This window comes from Zingiber officinale, chromosome 4A, assembly GCF_018446385.1.
Source record: "Zingiber officinale cultivar Zhangliang chromosome 4A, Zo_v1.1, whole genome shotgun sequence".
NCBI lineage: Eukaryota > Viridiplantae > Streptophyta > Magnoliopsida > Zingiberales > Zingiberaceae > Zingiber > Zingiber officinale.
This window is the reverse complement of record NC_055992.1, coordinates 746,572-763,391: the sequence shown is the minus strand read 5'-3', so window position 1 is coordinate 763,391 and position 16,820 is coordinate 746,572.

Here is a 16,820-nt window from a genome sequence, read left to right as displayed (position 1 = left end):
TCAAATTGACCTAATTCATCTTGCATAGCTAAGATCCAATCAGGATCGTGCAATGCCTCATCAACTATTTTTGGTTCAATCTCTGAAATCAATGCGACTTCATTAGACTCATTTCTAAAGAATGACCTAGTCCTAACCCCTTGTTGGATGTCTCCCACAATTTGGTCTTGGGGATGACTAGTGGCTAACCTAGACTGCCTTGGTGTTGGCGGTGCCTCATGAGTGGTCTCACTCGGCACAGGCAAGGACTCAATATCAGGCAAAGGATCAGATTGAGTTCTTTGTTGCCTTTGCTCATCAACATCAGAGTCAACTTCGACTCGTTCTTCATTTTGATCATTCAAACTTAGATTTCTAAGTTCAAATTGAATTTCTCCTACATCCCTTGGTTGATCATTTAAGTTAGGGATTTCTTCAAAAGCTACATCAGAGGACTCTTCAATCAATTTAGTCCTATTGTTGTAGACTCGATAGGCTTTGCTGGTAAGAGAATACCCGACCAGTATCCCTTGATCAGCCTTAGCCGTGAACTTCCCAAGATGATCCTTGGTGTTCAAGATAAACACCTTACAACCAAACACCCTAAGATGTTTAATTGTAGGCGGTTTTCCAAACCAAAGTTCATGGGGAGTCTTTCCTAAAAACCTATGTATTAAAACTCGATTTTGCACATAGCAAGCTGTATTCGCTTCACCCATAAGTAGCTCGGTAGTGAGTACTCATTGAGCATGCTTCGTGCAGCCTCTTGTAGGACTCGGTTCTTTCTTTCCACAACCCCATTTTGCTGTGGGGTCCTTGGAGTAGAGAACTCATGCCTATATCCCTTTTCTTGACAAAACTCTAAAAACCTATGATTTTGAAATTCCCCACCATGATCACTTCTAATGGTTTTAATTGTTGTCGATTTTTCATTTTCAGTTCTTCTACAAAAGGAAATAAAAATATCTATAGTTTGGTCCTTATGTTTCAAAAAGAAAGTCCATGTGTATCTAGTAAAATCATCGACGATTACCAAGCAATATCTACTTCCATTCAATGATATTATACTACTGCAATCAAATAGGTCCATGTGCAATAAATCTAAAGCAGTAGATGTACTTACAGTGCTTTTACCTTTATGAACAACTTTTGTTTGCTTACCCTTTTGACATGCATCACATAGTTTGGTCTTGTGGTACTTGATGCTGGGTAAGTCTCGCACTAATCCTTGGTTGGCCAACTTCCGGATGTTCTTCATGTTTACATGTGCCAACCTTCTATGCCATAGCCAAGACTCTTCTTCTTTCGACATGAAACACTTAATCAAAGCATTAGTAGCACTTTTAAACGATACTTGATAAATATTATCAACCCTTGTGCCTACTAGTACCGTGTCAAGTGTGTCAATGTGTTTAACCAAACATTGACTTGAATGAAATTCAATTGTGTAACCCATATCACACAATTGACTGACACTTAGGAGATTAAAAGTCATCCCCTTGACTAGAAGGACATTCTTGATATGGAAACATTCGGATATATGAATGTCTCCAACTCCTACAACCTTAAGGCTACCATTATTACCAAAAGACACATTACCTCTACTTTTGTTTTGAATGGTTGTAAACAGTGATTTGTCCCCGTCATGTGCTTGGAGCATCCACTATCAACAAACCAAGTTGATAGATGCTCCCCCTCGACCAATGCCTACAAGACACGGAAGATAGAGGTTTTAGGTACCCAAATCTTGGGACCTAATGCTTCTACAACGAAAGACCTAGGAACCCATGCCTTGGTCATACCTTTCCTAGTTCCATGAGCCCTAGAAACATGTGATCTACTATTTTGAGTTCTAGACATTAGAGAAATGAAACTCGACTCCTTGGGTTGATACCCTAGCCCGGCCTTGTTGTAGACTGCCCTTTGGGCATTTAGAATCATGTCTAGAGTCTTAGAGCTAGTTGAGAACTTCTCAAGCATTTTCTTGAGTTTCTCAACCTCACCCTTTAAAGCCTTGTTCTCATCCTCAAGGACTTCTAGATGTAGGTCATCGACCTCATCTTCCCTAAGGGTCCTTAAGGTTTTTTACTTCTTCTTTTAACAATTTATTTTCTGTTTTTGACTTTTTAAGCAATGAAGATAAGTGAGTGATAGTCTTATAACACTTTTCTATATGAGAAGAGGTTACCTCTTCATCATCCGACGATGATGAAGCCGCGGTTGAAGCGTCGCTCGAATCTCCCTCACTTCCGGAGTCCGAAACCTCCCTTGCCATGAGTGCTAATTGTCGTGTGCTCTTTTCCATCTTCTCTTCTTCCTCCGATGAGCTCGATGAGGACTCATCCCAAGTGGCCTTGAGAGCATTCTTCTTCTTGGCTCTTTCCTCCTTCTTTTTGGCTCGTTCCTCCTTCCTCTTTAATTTCGGACACTCGCTCCGAATGTGTCCTTTCTTGCTACACTCATAACATATAACATTAGATTTATCAAAATTTTGATCATTAGTTTTACCTTTTCCTTTGTATCTTCGGCTTCTTCTCATAATCCTTCTTACAAAGTTCGCCATCTCACTTGATGATGATCCACTTTCATCATCGGATTCGGAGGAAGAGGTGGATGAGGAAATCTCCTTTTCCTTCTTCTTTTCCTTCTTCCTTCTTCCATCCTTGCTCTTTGGTCCTGCAAATAAAGCAATACCCTTCTCTTTTTGACCTTTGTTAGCAAGCTCATGAAGTTCCATCTCACAGAAAAATTCATCAAGTTTAACAATGGAAAGATCCTTGGATACCTTGTAGGCATCTACCATAGATGACCACAAGGCATTCCTAGGAAAAGATTTAAGAGCGTACCTTACTAGATCGCGATTCTCCACTTGTTCGTCCACAGAGTGTAGACCGTTGATGATCTCCTTGAATCTCCCATGAAGTTCACTTACCGTTTCATTGTCCTTCATGGTTAGATTTTGGAGCTGATTCAAGAATAGGTCCCTCTTGGCAATCCGAGAATCTCGAGTTCCCTCTTGGAGCTCGATGAGTTTGTTCCATAGGTCTCTTGCACTCGAGAACGGACCTACCTTGACGAGTTGGTCCTTGGCGATTCCACATTGCAAGGTGACCATAGCCTTGGCATCGGCTTGTGCTTTGCGGAGTTGTTCGGTAGACCACCTTGACGAATCGAGTTCCTTACCTTCTTCATCCTTTGGTGGTGTGAAACCTTCCTTGACTGAGAACCACATGGCAATGTCGGTCTTGAGGTAATACTCCATGCGGCCCTTCCAATATTGAAAATCTGCTCCTTCAAAGTAGGGTGGTCGATTTGTGCTAAAGCCTTCCTTCATAGCCATCCTTGTTTGCTCTTTTGGGTGTTAATCCGAATCAAAGAGCCCCTTGCTCTGATACCACTTGTTGGGATCTTAGATGGCTAGAGGGGGGGGGGGGTGAATAGCCTCTTTGAAAACTTAAACACAATCTTTCTTAAAGAAAAACTTGTTAGCACAGCACAGCGGAAGTAGAAAACTAAAACTAAGGAAAACAAACACACACAACAGACACAAGGATATACGAGGTTCGGGGATAACTTGCCCCTACTCCTCGGCGTGTCCGTAAGGAGGACGACTCCTTGATCTTTCGGTAGATCACACCCCGGACAAGATCCGGCTAAAGATGTCTCCTTCTCGGTGGAGCAACCTCTCAACAAAGTCTCAGTTGATTATAGATTTAAGCACAAGACTTACAGTGGCTGAGAAGAATAATCAGATGAGCTTACAGCCACGCGGAGAAGAAAACAGAGCAGAGAGCGCACAACAACCTTCTCAGCAAAGAGCTCACAGCTTCACCAACTTGCTTTCTCAAAGGATTGATCACAAAAGACAGAGAATTCAGAATGCTTTGTGAACTTCTCTTCTTCCTTCTTATGTCTCTCTGCTTTATTGGCTCGAATCACCGCCGCCTGCAGAATCGCTGCTGCCAACAAGGCGTAGCCAATCACCTCTCCTCCTCATCTGGTTCTCTGAACCCATGCCAATGGAAATTACTGGCGTCTCTGGATACGAACCAATAGGTAGAGGTCAAACTGAGCGCAGCCCAATCGCAATCAGATTCGCCAATGAACGTTGATGCCTCAAATGCATCTGTTGCAGCAAGTCACAGTGAAAAGAGCACTTGTCTTCTTCTCTTAATGAAGCTTAATTTGAATTCAACCATGAGAGTGTGACCTGCAACCTGCAAACTAAAAAGACTCACAGCAGATGGTTAAAAATAGATGGGTGAAAACAAATACGGCAATCAGAAAAAGTGCATGCAAAACAAACAATACCGTCGGTCGGTCTGCAGACCGATCCATGCTTTTTGGATCATCGCTGATCGGTCTGGCGACCGATCAGGAACTAATCTGATCGGTCTCCAGACCGATCAGATGTCGCTGCGCACAGCTTCTGATCGGTCTGCGGACCGATCAGGCACTGATCAGATGTCGCTCTTCCCAAGCGCTTACAGCCTCTTGATCGGTCTCCAGACCGATCAGTAAAATCACAGTAGGCTACTGATCGATTTCTGATCGGTCTGCAAACCGATCAGTAATCGATCAGTAGCCACTGATCGATTCCTGATCGGTCGCCAGACCGATCAGGTGTCCAAGGTTTCACTGGATCGGTCTGCCGACCGATCCAGCTTCTTGACTCAGTCCGGGTCGAGCCCTCTCTGACCTAGTCCGGAGAAACGAGCTCCCTAGCCCTCTCCGACTTCGCATGCCAAGCTTCCTTCTTGGACTTTTCAACACCAGATGTCTGATCACCCTTGATCCATCTGGATTTTCCCTTGCCTGGCTTCACTCACCAGGACTTGCACCTAGCTTCACTCACTAGGGTTTTCACCTGGCTTCACTCACCAGGACTTTCCAACTGCCTAACATCCCAGTTAGGACTTTCTCAATCAGGTCAACCTAGTCAACCTAGATTAGTAATTAATCTGAGTTAAATATCTGATACAAACTTAAATCAGTGTCAACAGTAAAACAACATCCAGGTCAGACTGTATCAACAGTTAAGAGACAGACTTAAGTCTCTAACCTAGTGGGTTGGCACAATTGGGATGTGTTTCATGCATGAAAATATGACATTGGAGGTCATATTGCATAAAAATTAGTTTTTGATGTATATATGTCATATAAACCCATGCTAGGGAAGTATTGTGATTTAGTATGGGCAGACACATCAAGAGGAAACCAAAACTAGGACTTTAGGTCAATATTCAATTGAACTATTTAGCTAGTTTTGAATTTTGTGTCAATCATGGGATATGTGATAAATATATTTATATATATATTTTTTCCAAGTATACAAGGGTACAATAGACCTCTCCACAAAATTTGAGGATTTTTGGAGGTCTACGGAATTTCTGGTGCATTTCTAAAGTTGGCCTGAAAAGGCTGATTTTTACAGAAATAGGGTGCCAGTCGACTGGTGCAGATACTAGTCGACTGGTAACAGTATTTTTGAGCACAGAATATTTCTGTAAGTTCATTTTGTCGATACCAGTCGACTGGTGCCGATACCAGTCGACTGGTAACAGTAGATTTCAATCACAGAATGCTTCTGTAAGGTTTTGTCGAAGGGGGCAGTCGACTGGTACCTAGTTCAGTCGACTGATACCAGCCTAAAAGTGTTTTTCAACGTTGTTCTTGACCGTGTCAACTCGTTTAAATGTATGAGATCCATGGGGGATAAATACATGAGTTTAGAGTCAATTTGGATGGCATGTTTTCAACAATTGGGATATTGTTGGAGCTCTTTTTGATGTATGGCAAAGGGGGAGAAGTCTAGATTTAAGTGGGAAACCTATACACCTTTGCGAGAAATCCTAACTCGAGGGAGAGCTTAGGTGAAGGGGGAGCGATTGTTTAGGCAATGGGGGAGAAGTTTACCTTTGCGGGAAATCCTAGCTCAAGGGGGAGCTTAGGTGAAAGGGGAGCCTAGGGATTTAGGTTCCATTATTTATGTATGAGTTGATTTGCATATTTATTTGCATATGTATTGCATTTATGTTTCCCAAACTTAAACAGGTTGTCAAACATCAAAAAGGGGGAGATTGTTGGAGCAATCTAGGTGCCCTAGGTTTTGATGTTTGGACAAAGGTTTAAGTTAGGTTTATTGTTGTATTTGATATGTATTATGAGTATGCAGGATACAGGTACAACAAGAAAAGTCCAAGGGTGAGTCTTGGCGGTGTAAGTCCAAGCATGTAGTCTTGGCAACGTAAGTCCAAGTGTGATCTTGTCAAAGGAGGAAAGTCCAAGGATGAGTCTTGGCGGTGTAAGTCCAAGCATGTAGTCTTGGCAACGTAAGTCCAAGTGTGACTTGGCAATGGATGAAGTCCCGGAGGCGTGACCTCTTGGCAAAGGAAGACCCGACAACAATGACAAGGCCGATGGAAGCTCCAGAAGACAAGACGTGAAGGATGGGGAGGCATCCGAGGGACGCAAGGCTGATGGAGGAGGCTAGAAGGCTAGGTCTAGGTTGGTCGGGCGAGAACGAGTGATGAGTGAATGTACTCGAGGTAAATCCTAAACTTAGGATTTACTGTAGCAGTACTGTAGCGTTACTGTAGCAGCACTGTAGTAGTCGACTGATGACTGTAGCAGTCGACTGGTGCACTGTAAAGAGCCGTTGAGAGAGCCGTTGGGATGACACCACTCGACTGGTGCAAGGACCAGTCAACTGGTAACGGGCAAATCAGCTTACTGATTTGTTCCAAGCTCTATAAGAAGGAGCTTGGAATGGTCGGCCAAGGTGACGAAATTAGACTTGGTTAAAGCCTAATTAGTAGTCACCAAAGTGCTCAAGGATCTCTTGTGTCCAAGTGTTCTTGGTTGAAGTTGTGGTGAGGTTTCTCCACCCACAAGGAGCGGTTTGAGCTAGCCGGAGTTTCCGGGGACTAATCCACCGATGGATTGAGGGATTGTCCACCTTACGGACAGCGGTGGAGTATGAGCATCATCTCCGAACCACGTTACATCGACGTGCATTGGTTTGCTTGTTCTTTTCTTTATCTTTAGCTTTCGTATTCGTAATTTGTATTGTATTATTCCGCTTGCGCACTAACGAATACGTAGGGAGCCATCGATTTGGGTGAGACGCTATTCACCCCCCCCTCTAGCGGCCACCGATCCTCCAACAGAAAGGTCTTGGACTTTTTGCAAGTTCCTCAAAAGAAGTCAAGAACAAGAACAAACTAGAGCCAGAATCTGAATCTGACTCAGAAAGCGACGAAGAAGAACAACTAGTGAACATTGTCAGAAAAATATTCACTAGAAGGAAGAACAACTTCACAAAGGACTTATAAAAGGTAATCAAATCAAACAACATGAAGGCAAAGATCATAGGCTACGGGTGTAACAGGAAAGGACACTACAACCACGAGTGCCCAAAAATAAAAGAGGGCAATCCCAAGACAACTAGAAGAAAGAAGACACTCAAAGCGACTTGAGACGAGTCATCTTCCAAAGAATCGGACAATGGCGAATCAAAGCATGACAACTACCTCGCATTGATAGCATCCACCGGACCGAAATCAGAAAGTAAGGTGGATTAAAATGACGATTCTGAATATGAATCAAGCCATGAGTCCACACTCATTTTCAAAGGTTCGAATGAGGTATCATTCATCTTAACTGATAAATTCTTTAAAATAATTGTATGGCTTAATAAAAAATTAATTAGATCTAAAAAATAAACTGAAACACTTCTTGAGGAAAATCAGCACCTCAAGGAACAAATTAATACTACTCAAATTGAAAATGAAAATCCAATCAAGCTATAAAACTTAAGGAGGAAAATACAATGTTAAAAGGTGAAATTGATAAACTTAAAGGATTGTTAGAAAACTTCACCACAAGATCAAAGAATTTAGACTTAATCCTTAAATCACAAAAAGTTGTATACAATAAGTCCAGGCTCAGATATAAGTCCAGCTCTACAAATAAAACTTTCATCTCATTAATAAGTCAAAATTCAAAACAAATCGAAGCTTGGATTCCGAAAGCTTATCTAACCTAGCAAGTAGAATTAAATGAATTTTATGTGCCTAAAAATAAAATTCATTACCTAAAACCAAATACATATAAACCTACTAATTCAAACCCAAACCTAAATGTAATATGAAATCAAATAAATCAAACTCAAATTGAAAACTAAATTTAAATCAAATAACTACAAATTCAACTTAAACACAAGTTACAAACAAGTTTATTACAACTATAAAACCAATCGGCATAAACCTAAAACCTAAACTCAAAGTTCAATAATTCAGGGCGAGACTCTAAATTAGCTAGCACTTCCAAAATAATAATTTACCCGACTAGGTAATTAGGACTAGATTAGAAAGAGACAAAAAATTAACTTAATGAAAAGTACTAGAGAAGTTTTGGATGATAGTAGATTAGAGAAACTCTATCTATGCATGTCTAGGAAAATATGACTTTGACCTTGTACATTTGGCTTGGTGGAACTAACTAAAGGTATCCCTTACTAATCTCAACTAGTTAGACCAAAGTTTTATATTAAGTTCAGTGAATAGTACTATTTTGAAAATTTTGAAGGCGTGATTACTCTAATGATGTCTAGGTGACTCATCACAGCTTATAAGTTTATCCAAAGAATGTCTAGTTATTGAACCCAAAGATAAACTTGAATATAACACAAGTTAAACTAAATACTGAAATTCAACTTAACTCATCTCATAAAATCATAAGATCCCATTATCTGAAAACTTAGACTGAGTGAGATAAATAAAATTAAAATAAATTAAATCAAAATAAATTAATTAAATTAAATTAAATTATAATTAATTAATCTAAAATTTAATAATTAAGTCCTTTAAAATTTATTAATTTAATTATAAGCATATTGTTTTTACCTGAAAACTAAGACCTTAGGTTAAGGGGAGGATATTTATTCAAATAATTTTTAAATTCTAGGAAACTTATTTACTTATGTTTTGTAAAAAATTTCTCATTTATATAGTGTTGCAAAATTATTTTAGCCTTAGTCTAGATCTAACCCATAGAAAGCATGATCCTATAGATCTAGAGAAGGAGTATCTCATAAACACACTAGGTATACCTTGATTGTGTATTTAAAAGCATAGAATGACGTGAAATGCATAGGTCTTTTGCCTAGACTTCAGATGCTTATATCAGTACATCAAAATAAGTCTGGGCGAAAAATACAATAGTACATTAATCAAGTTAAGTAGCCCCTTTTTAGTAAATTTCTAATTGGACATTAATACTTAACTTGACTAACTAGGTCAACACTGTTATTTCTGATAGTTAGTTAGTAACTAAATGTTAGACATTTAAGGACCAATTTTAGATAAGTATTTTTAAACTAATTTTTTCTATTTTCAACTTATTTAAATTTTTGCTAATGTAAATTTAATTTTTTTTAAACAACCTAATTAAAATCTTATAACTCAATTGAATTTTCAATAACTTAACTAATCCTTTAACAACTTAATTCTTTTTAATAACTTAATTAAATAACTTAATTCTTTAGGTAAATCCTCAACAACTTAATTAAATTTTTAATAACTTAATTCAATTCTTAATATCTTTGATATGGGTTATGATAGGCGGATGATGTAGAAGTCATGAGTGAGTGGATAAATAATAGGATATGGGATGACCAAATAAAGGCTTTCTGCAAGTGCTCGGTCGGACAAAGCTCGACCGAGTGTAAAGGCACTTAGCCTTATATAACTTTTAGTATATTCCCAGCCGAGTTAAGGCCGAGCGAGCACCAATGTACTCATATACGCTCGGCCGGACAAAGCTCGATCGAGCATAAAGGTACTTAGCCTTATACAACTTGTAGTACATTTCCGGCCTAGTTAAGGTTGAGTGAGCACCAATGTGCTCATATATGCTCGGCCGGACAAAGCCCGGCCGAGTGTAAAGGTACTTAGCCTTATACAGTTTTTTAGTACATTCCCGACCGAGTTAAGGTCGACTGAGCATCAAGTACTCATATACACTCGGTCGGACAAAGACCGATTGAGCATAAAGGCACTTAGCCTTATACAACTGTTAGGACATTCCTGGACGAGTTAAGGCCGAGAGAGCACCAATGTTTTTATATACGCTCAGCCGGACAAAGCCCGACCGAGCGTAAAGGCACTTAGCCTTATACAGCTTTTAGTGCATTCCTGATCGAGTTAAGGCTGAGCGAGCACCAATGTGTTCATATATGCTCGTCCAGACAAAGCCCTACCGAGCGTTAAGGCACTTAGCCTTATACAACTTTTAGTACATTCCCGGCCGAATTAAGGCCGAGCAAGCACCAATGTGCTCATATACGCTCGTCCGGACAAAACCCAACCGAGCGTAAAGGCACTTAGCATTATACAACTTTTAGTACATTCCCGACCGAGTTAAGGCCAAGCTGTTGGTGCAATATCCCTCAGGTCAAGGTTGACTTGGTTGACCAAGATTGAGTCTTGGTTTGGGTTTCGATATTTGACAATACAAGACTTCGATGATATGGACAAGTGCAGGTGTAGTTGTTCATTTGGGGAGATTGTTTGGTGTAATTCCCCTCTGATCAGGGTCTGATCAGGTTGGTTGAAGAAGAGTCTAGATAGGTCAAGGTTGATCAGATACTTGACTGGGAAGTCCTAACTGGGATGTTAGGCAGAAGGAAAGACCTAGTGAGTGAAGCTAGGCAGAAGGAAAATCCTAGTAAGTGAAGCCAGATGAAAGACCTAGTGAGTGAAGCTAGGCATAGAGAAATCTTGGTGAGTGAAGTCAGGTAAAAGACCTAGTGAATGAAGCTAGGCAGTTGAAAATCCTGGTGAGTGAAGCCAGGTGAAAGTCGTAGTGAGTGAAGTTAAGCAGTTTGAAAGTCCTGGTAAGTGAAGTCATGCAAGGGAAAATCCAGATGGATCAAGGTTGGTTGGACATCTGATATTGGGAAATCCAAGTAGGTCAAAGGATTGACTGGATATTTGGCACGAGGAAATCTAGATGGGACCAGACATCTGGTGAAAATCCAAGTAGGTCAAGGGAGTGACCGGATACTTGGCAATGATGAGGAAAAGTCCAAGTGGGTCAAAGGGATTGACTGGACACTTGGTGAGGGAGTCCTAGCAGGTCAAGGGTGACCGGATGCTAGGCATGATGAACCAACAGGTCATGGATTGACCGGATGTTGGTTTGGGGGCTTGGGACTTGGTTTTGGGCAAAAACCAATGTCTGGATCGATCAACCGATCGATTAGCTGATGACCAATCGATCGGCCGATCGATTGGGAAGGTCCCTGCGACAAGCCTCGAGTGGGCAAGTCACAGAGCACACAGAACGTCTCTGGATCGATCGGTGGATCGATCCAGAGACCCCAATCGATCAGTGGATCGATTGGGGGTGGCGCGGTTTTACGCGATAAAGGCTGGATCGATCAGCCGATCGATCCAGGCATTTCCCGCAGAGCACAGAGGCACTCTGGATCGATCAGCTGATCGATCCAAAGCCTCCCTGATCGATTGGGAGCAATCCAATTGATCGGATCCGACCATTGACATCGTATTTAGCTGCAGGCGTTCGATTCCTTCGGTAGAACTCTCGGCCATTTCTCCCGATCTTCACCAGGGATCATAGAGCTTCTCCACAGGGTTCTCACCGCCAGTTCTTGAATCTCTTGGAGGTTTTTCCAAGTCAAGAGGCGGATCTACAGCAAGAGGAAGAAAGCTAGGGTTAAGATTTTCTATACTCATTGTAAGCTTTTGCTTGTATTTATGTATCCTTTCCCTTTCTTCTTGTAGTGTGAACTTGTAGGGCTTCTCCGCCTTCGGTAGTTACCGAAAAGGAGTGTTTATTAGTGGAGGTGTGTGTGAGTGTGGGGATTCTTAGACTAGTCACCTCCTTTGGAGATGGATACCAAGTAAATCTACTTGTTAGCGTTGTGTGTGTTGTTTCTTGTATATTTCCGCTGCACATCTTTGAAGAAACAAGCAACACCGACCACGAGCACGCGAAGAGCTATTCACCCCCTCCCCCTCTAGCTACATTTCGGTCCCAACACAAGCGAGCACCAATGTGCTCATATAGGCTCGGCCGGACAAAGCCCGACCGAGCGTAAAGGCACTTAGCATTATACAACTTTTAGTACATTTCCGGCCGAGTTAAGGCCAAGCGAGCACCAATGTGCTCATATACACTCATCCGGACAAAGTCCGACTGAGCGTAAAGGCACTTAGTCTTATACAACTTTTAGTACATTTCCGACCGAGAGAAGGCTGAGCGAGCATCAATGTGCTCATATATGCTCAGCCAGGCAAAGCCCAGTCAAGTATAAAGGCACTTTACCTTACAAAGCTTTTAGTATATTACCGACCGAGTGAAGGTCGAGCGAGCACCGATGTACTGACATACGCTCGGTCGAACAAAGCCCGATTAAACATAATGGTGCTCAGCCTTATAAAGCTTATAGTACATTTCCTGTCGAAACATGCCTAACAAAAGGTACTCTTAATATATATGTGATCGATTTGAATGACCAGTCGAGACACATTTAACAAAGGGTATTCTTATTATATATGCAGTCGGCTTAAATGACCGGCAAGAACATGTTTAACAGAGGATATTCTCATATGCGATCGGCTAAATGAGCGGTCGAGACCTGCTCTACAGAAGTACATAAGTATAACAGCCTGACAAATTTGGCAAGAAATATCTTCTAGAAGCTTATTCACTTATAGTGACGTATTCCTATGCATAGTTCATCAGGAATATAAGTCACAAACGACAAAATAGGTACATCTGGGCAAAAAAGATTTTTTAAAGGATTATTGTACGAAGCCTAGAAGATGACTTCATCTTCTAACAAACTCTAATAAACCAGGGACCATCTCATTATTACAGAGGTTATATGAGATATTATAAAAAAGGGAATCCTCTCCATTGGCAAGGAAGCAAGTTCTAACATCCAAATTCTGTTTCTAAGTACTTCCATTACTGTACTTCTTCTTTTTCCACCTTCGAGAGAGGAACTGACTTAAGCATCGGAGAGCCTAGCCGGGGATCCCCGCCCTGGTCTTAGGTCACTGATGCTTTGTTGGCTCTTCTCACTGTGCGCAGGATCATTGAGGACTTCTTCCGGATCTTCAAGAGGTCGTCTCCATCAAAGATCACCATTCATCGGGGCCAGCGCACCACCTCACAGGTTTCAGACAGGATCATCAGGGTAGTGGAATATTCCCCGATGAATAACCATTATTTTCTGATAGATCGTTGCAATTCTCTGATACTGCATGTCGTCTCCTGGAAGGAATCTGATTGGCTTGTTAGGGCAGATCGAATTTATACTAGGACCAGTGCCCATGAGAAGTGGGGAGTTAAGCCCCGTAAGTTTGATCGGTGTTGGGTTGATTGGATGTATGCTGAGAGCTTTACCCATGAGAAGTGGGGAGCTGAGCCTCAAAAGTCCGACCGACTCTGAGGCCGACTGGGTGTGTGCTGACAGCCTTGTCCCTGAATAATGGGGAGCCGAACCCTGTTGAAAATGATCTGTTCTATCACATACACTTTGATTTTGAATATCTAGAACATACACTTTGATTTTGAATATCACTTTATCTTAACTTTGATTATCGTATCGTCTTGACTACGTTTTCTTTGGTCACTCACCATGCATTGTTTCAAAGGGAATTTAAGTTGGATGAATTCAAATATTGTTGGATGTCAAGAACTACAAGGATCGATAGACATACTAACTTTAACTCGCCCCTGTACGCTGGCTTATCCCACACCTAGCTAGGTTGGACTAATCAATCCGACCTGCATGCCCCTACTAATAACAGATCTGCCTAACTTGCCAAGCTTATCCAGACTAACCCACTCGGATGCTCAACCTAATTAACTTGACCGAATGCTCGACTCGACTAGTTCAATTGGCCCACCTAAATCAATTGTCCTACTTGTTTGACCAATTCACTCGATCCAATCGGATAAATTGAATAGACCAATTGGCCTTTCAAGTACTTGACTCCTCAATTATAGTAATACAGCATATTCTCTATGGAAAAAATCATGAGATTAATTTAATTAACTATCAAACGGCTAGAACATTACTAGTATAATCAAGAATTAATACCTACTGTTTAATCGGCTAGAACATTACTGGTATAATCAAGAATTAATACCTATTGTTTAATCAAGAATTTAATTTATCCCAATGTGAACAAAAACAGTGTAAAGAACTGACAAAATCGGGCCTTGGCCCAATTGTTCCGGCCCACCATCAGCTTGGAAAGGCCAGGCGAGGAATCGAACGGAAATTATCATATAAATTAAGTGGTAGTTAAGGTGCGAGATTAATGATATTTTATAAAGAACTAAATTATATTATATAAGAAAAACATTAATATATTTTTAAAATAGATTGTCTTCATAAACAAATTGATACATGTGAATATATTTTTATATTTTATATTTTTAATTAATAGTATTTTAGAAAGGATCTAATCAAATAATTAAATCATGTTATTAATTGTTTAAAGCTATGGTACCCTTCAATTATATATAGTCTTGCTCCTACTATTATCCGGTAAGCAAGTCTATAATGAAGGATTTTTGGAGGTTGATCGTTCAAAAAAAATTAGCTTCATATGATCACCCTCAATAATTTTACATAATAGGATTATATATATTCCAAACCTTACAACTATTAATTTCTAGGAATAACTAACTCTAAGAATAGGAAACCCTCTCGTAATCTCTTCATTCATTGTAAAACGCAAACCTCTACAATAGTGAAAGAAAACATATGAATATCATTATGCATACAAATGATTCATTAATTTGAAGATTTGCAGGTTATAAAATTGTCAATAATTAATTATATATGATCCTGTCTGAAATCGGTAAAAGCGGTGAGCTAGTGTCGACGCGGCTCTGCTGTTAACTCAGAGACCGTTAGTGTCGGGTCAGGGATGGATCGGGGTCTCCGACGTTGACCCTCCGACATTTAAGTCAGTGATCAATTTAAGAGAAGAAAGTAGTGGAAGCAAACTGTAGCAAAGAGCGTGTGTAAATATGAAGCACGCATCTCAAAGTATTAGCATGTTTCCTAAATCTTTCCTAAGAAAGGATAGATCATAAAGTGTCTCTGACACCTTTCTCTAAACAAGAGTCCAAATCTCTGTAATTCGATAGCCTAGAAGCTTCTAAAGGACGATTTGTCGATGGAATATTTTTTGTCCTTTTCAGCACAAACTTCTAAAAAAGTATGATATGATAGGTATCTGAGTTCCGCTATAGGCCGACTGACCTCCACTTGGCCGGGAGATCGCCAGCTCGACCTTACAAAATGTAGTAGACAACTCGTTTTTTCGCTCAACCCTTCATTTTGTCAAGGATGCGTAGTATGTCCAATCAACGCTCAGGTTAGATCGGATAGAATAGTAGGCCGACTAAATTAGTACTTAGCTTCAACCTTCGTCTGCAAATTGTGACGGATGACTGCTCTGGAGGTTCGGTCAACACGTACTTCACCTCTAACCGCTCGACCAACATAGTTTGGTTAGCGATTGTAGGTCTGTCCATCCATGTGATTTTGACCGCTTGACTTTGACCTCCATCACAATTGATCCTTCCTATTTTAACCCACTTTTTGAGGACTATTTTTATCAACCGTATCAATATATATTGAATATATGTAGAGCAGGAAGGAGGTTTAATGTTACTGCAAACTTAACGTGATTTTTGTGTGAAAGGAAAGTGCATTCGAGAAGTGACCAACAAGGTGGTGGATGAGTGAGTGCTACATGAAACTAATTACAAAGATGGAGTTGAAGGTCCCCATCAAATTGCTCATGCTCCACAGGAGCAGGAAGCCCCCTAGCTCCGATCCTCAAGAGTGCATGCATATGGACAAGCTAAGAATGCATGCATGGGCCACCTTCCTTTCTACGTGAGAGTGGCACAATTAATGATGCACGGACAGAACTTCCAGGAAGCTTCAACTTCTTCAGGAGTTTTCTCTCATCTGTTTTATTTGTTAGTTCTCACCTCTCAAATTCTCAGTCAATCATGATGATGTACACTGTCATAAATTTAAGTTTCTGGTGCATACAAATCCAAACGGGGACCCCTTGTAGACCTTCTGCAATTAAAGTGACTTGAAAGCCAACTGCTACTTGGTCTTCTTAAGTCCAGTTCAGCTAGCTAGCTAGCACTGTACTGAACTGATGCATGCATAGGCCTTAAACATGTGCTAATTATGATGTGATCTAACTCAAACCCTAACCTTAATTAATTTAGTGGAGGGTTATTGGCTAGTTACCTTTTTACCTACAATTAATTAATTAAATGGAAACTGAGTTGCCAAACCTAATTTGCATCTTGTGGGTGTCCTCCATCATCTCAGATTGGGTGGGGCCACTGATGTTACAGAGTCCTAATTGGGGCATGTAAGCCCCAATTGTACTCTTGGGGAAAGACTAGCAAGTGCAAGAGCCACGCAAGGACATGAGGAAAGACAAAGTTTGCATGGTGAGGTCAGCTTAGCATTTGGCAGGACAAGGAAGGGCCACCAGATGGGCAAGTTCACCTAAAAGACACAAGGATGATGATGTTGATATCCTTCAAGTTTGGATCGGATATATACTACTGAAAGTGTGTGAGTGGGATGGGAAAGGGATAGCCATTCATGGCTTCGGCTTTTGCAGACATGAGTTCACTGTGTAGCTGATGGACGTGTGGATCGATGTATATCTGATGGCACAGCAGCAGAATCCTTCAAAAATTAGGTAGAAAGCGTTAGCAAATTAAGTCTTAAAAAGGTTGGCCACAAGCAG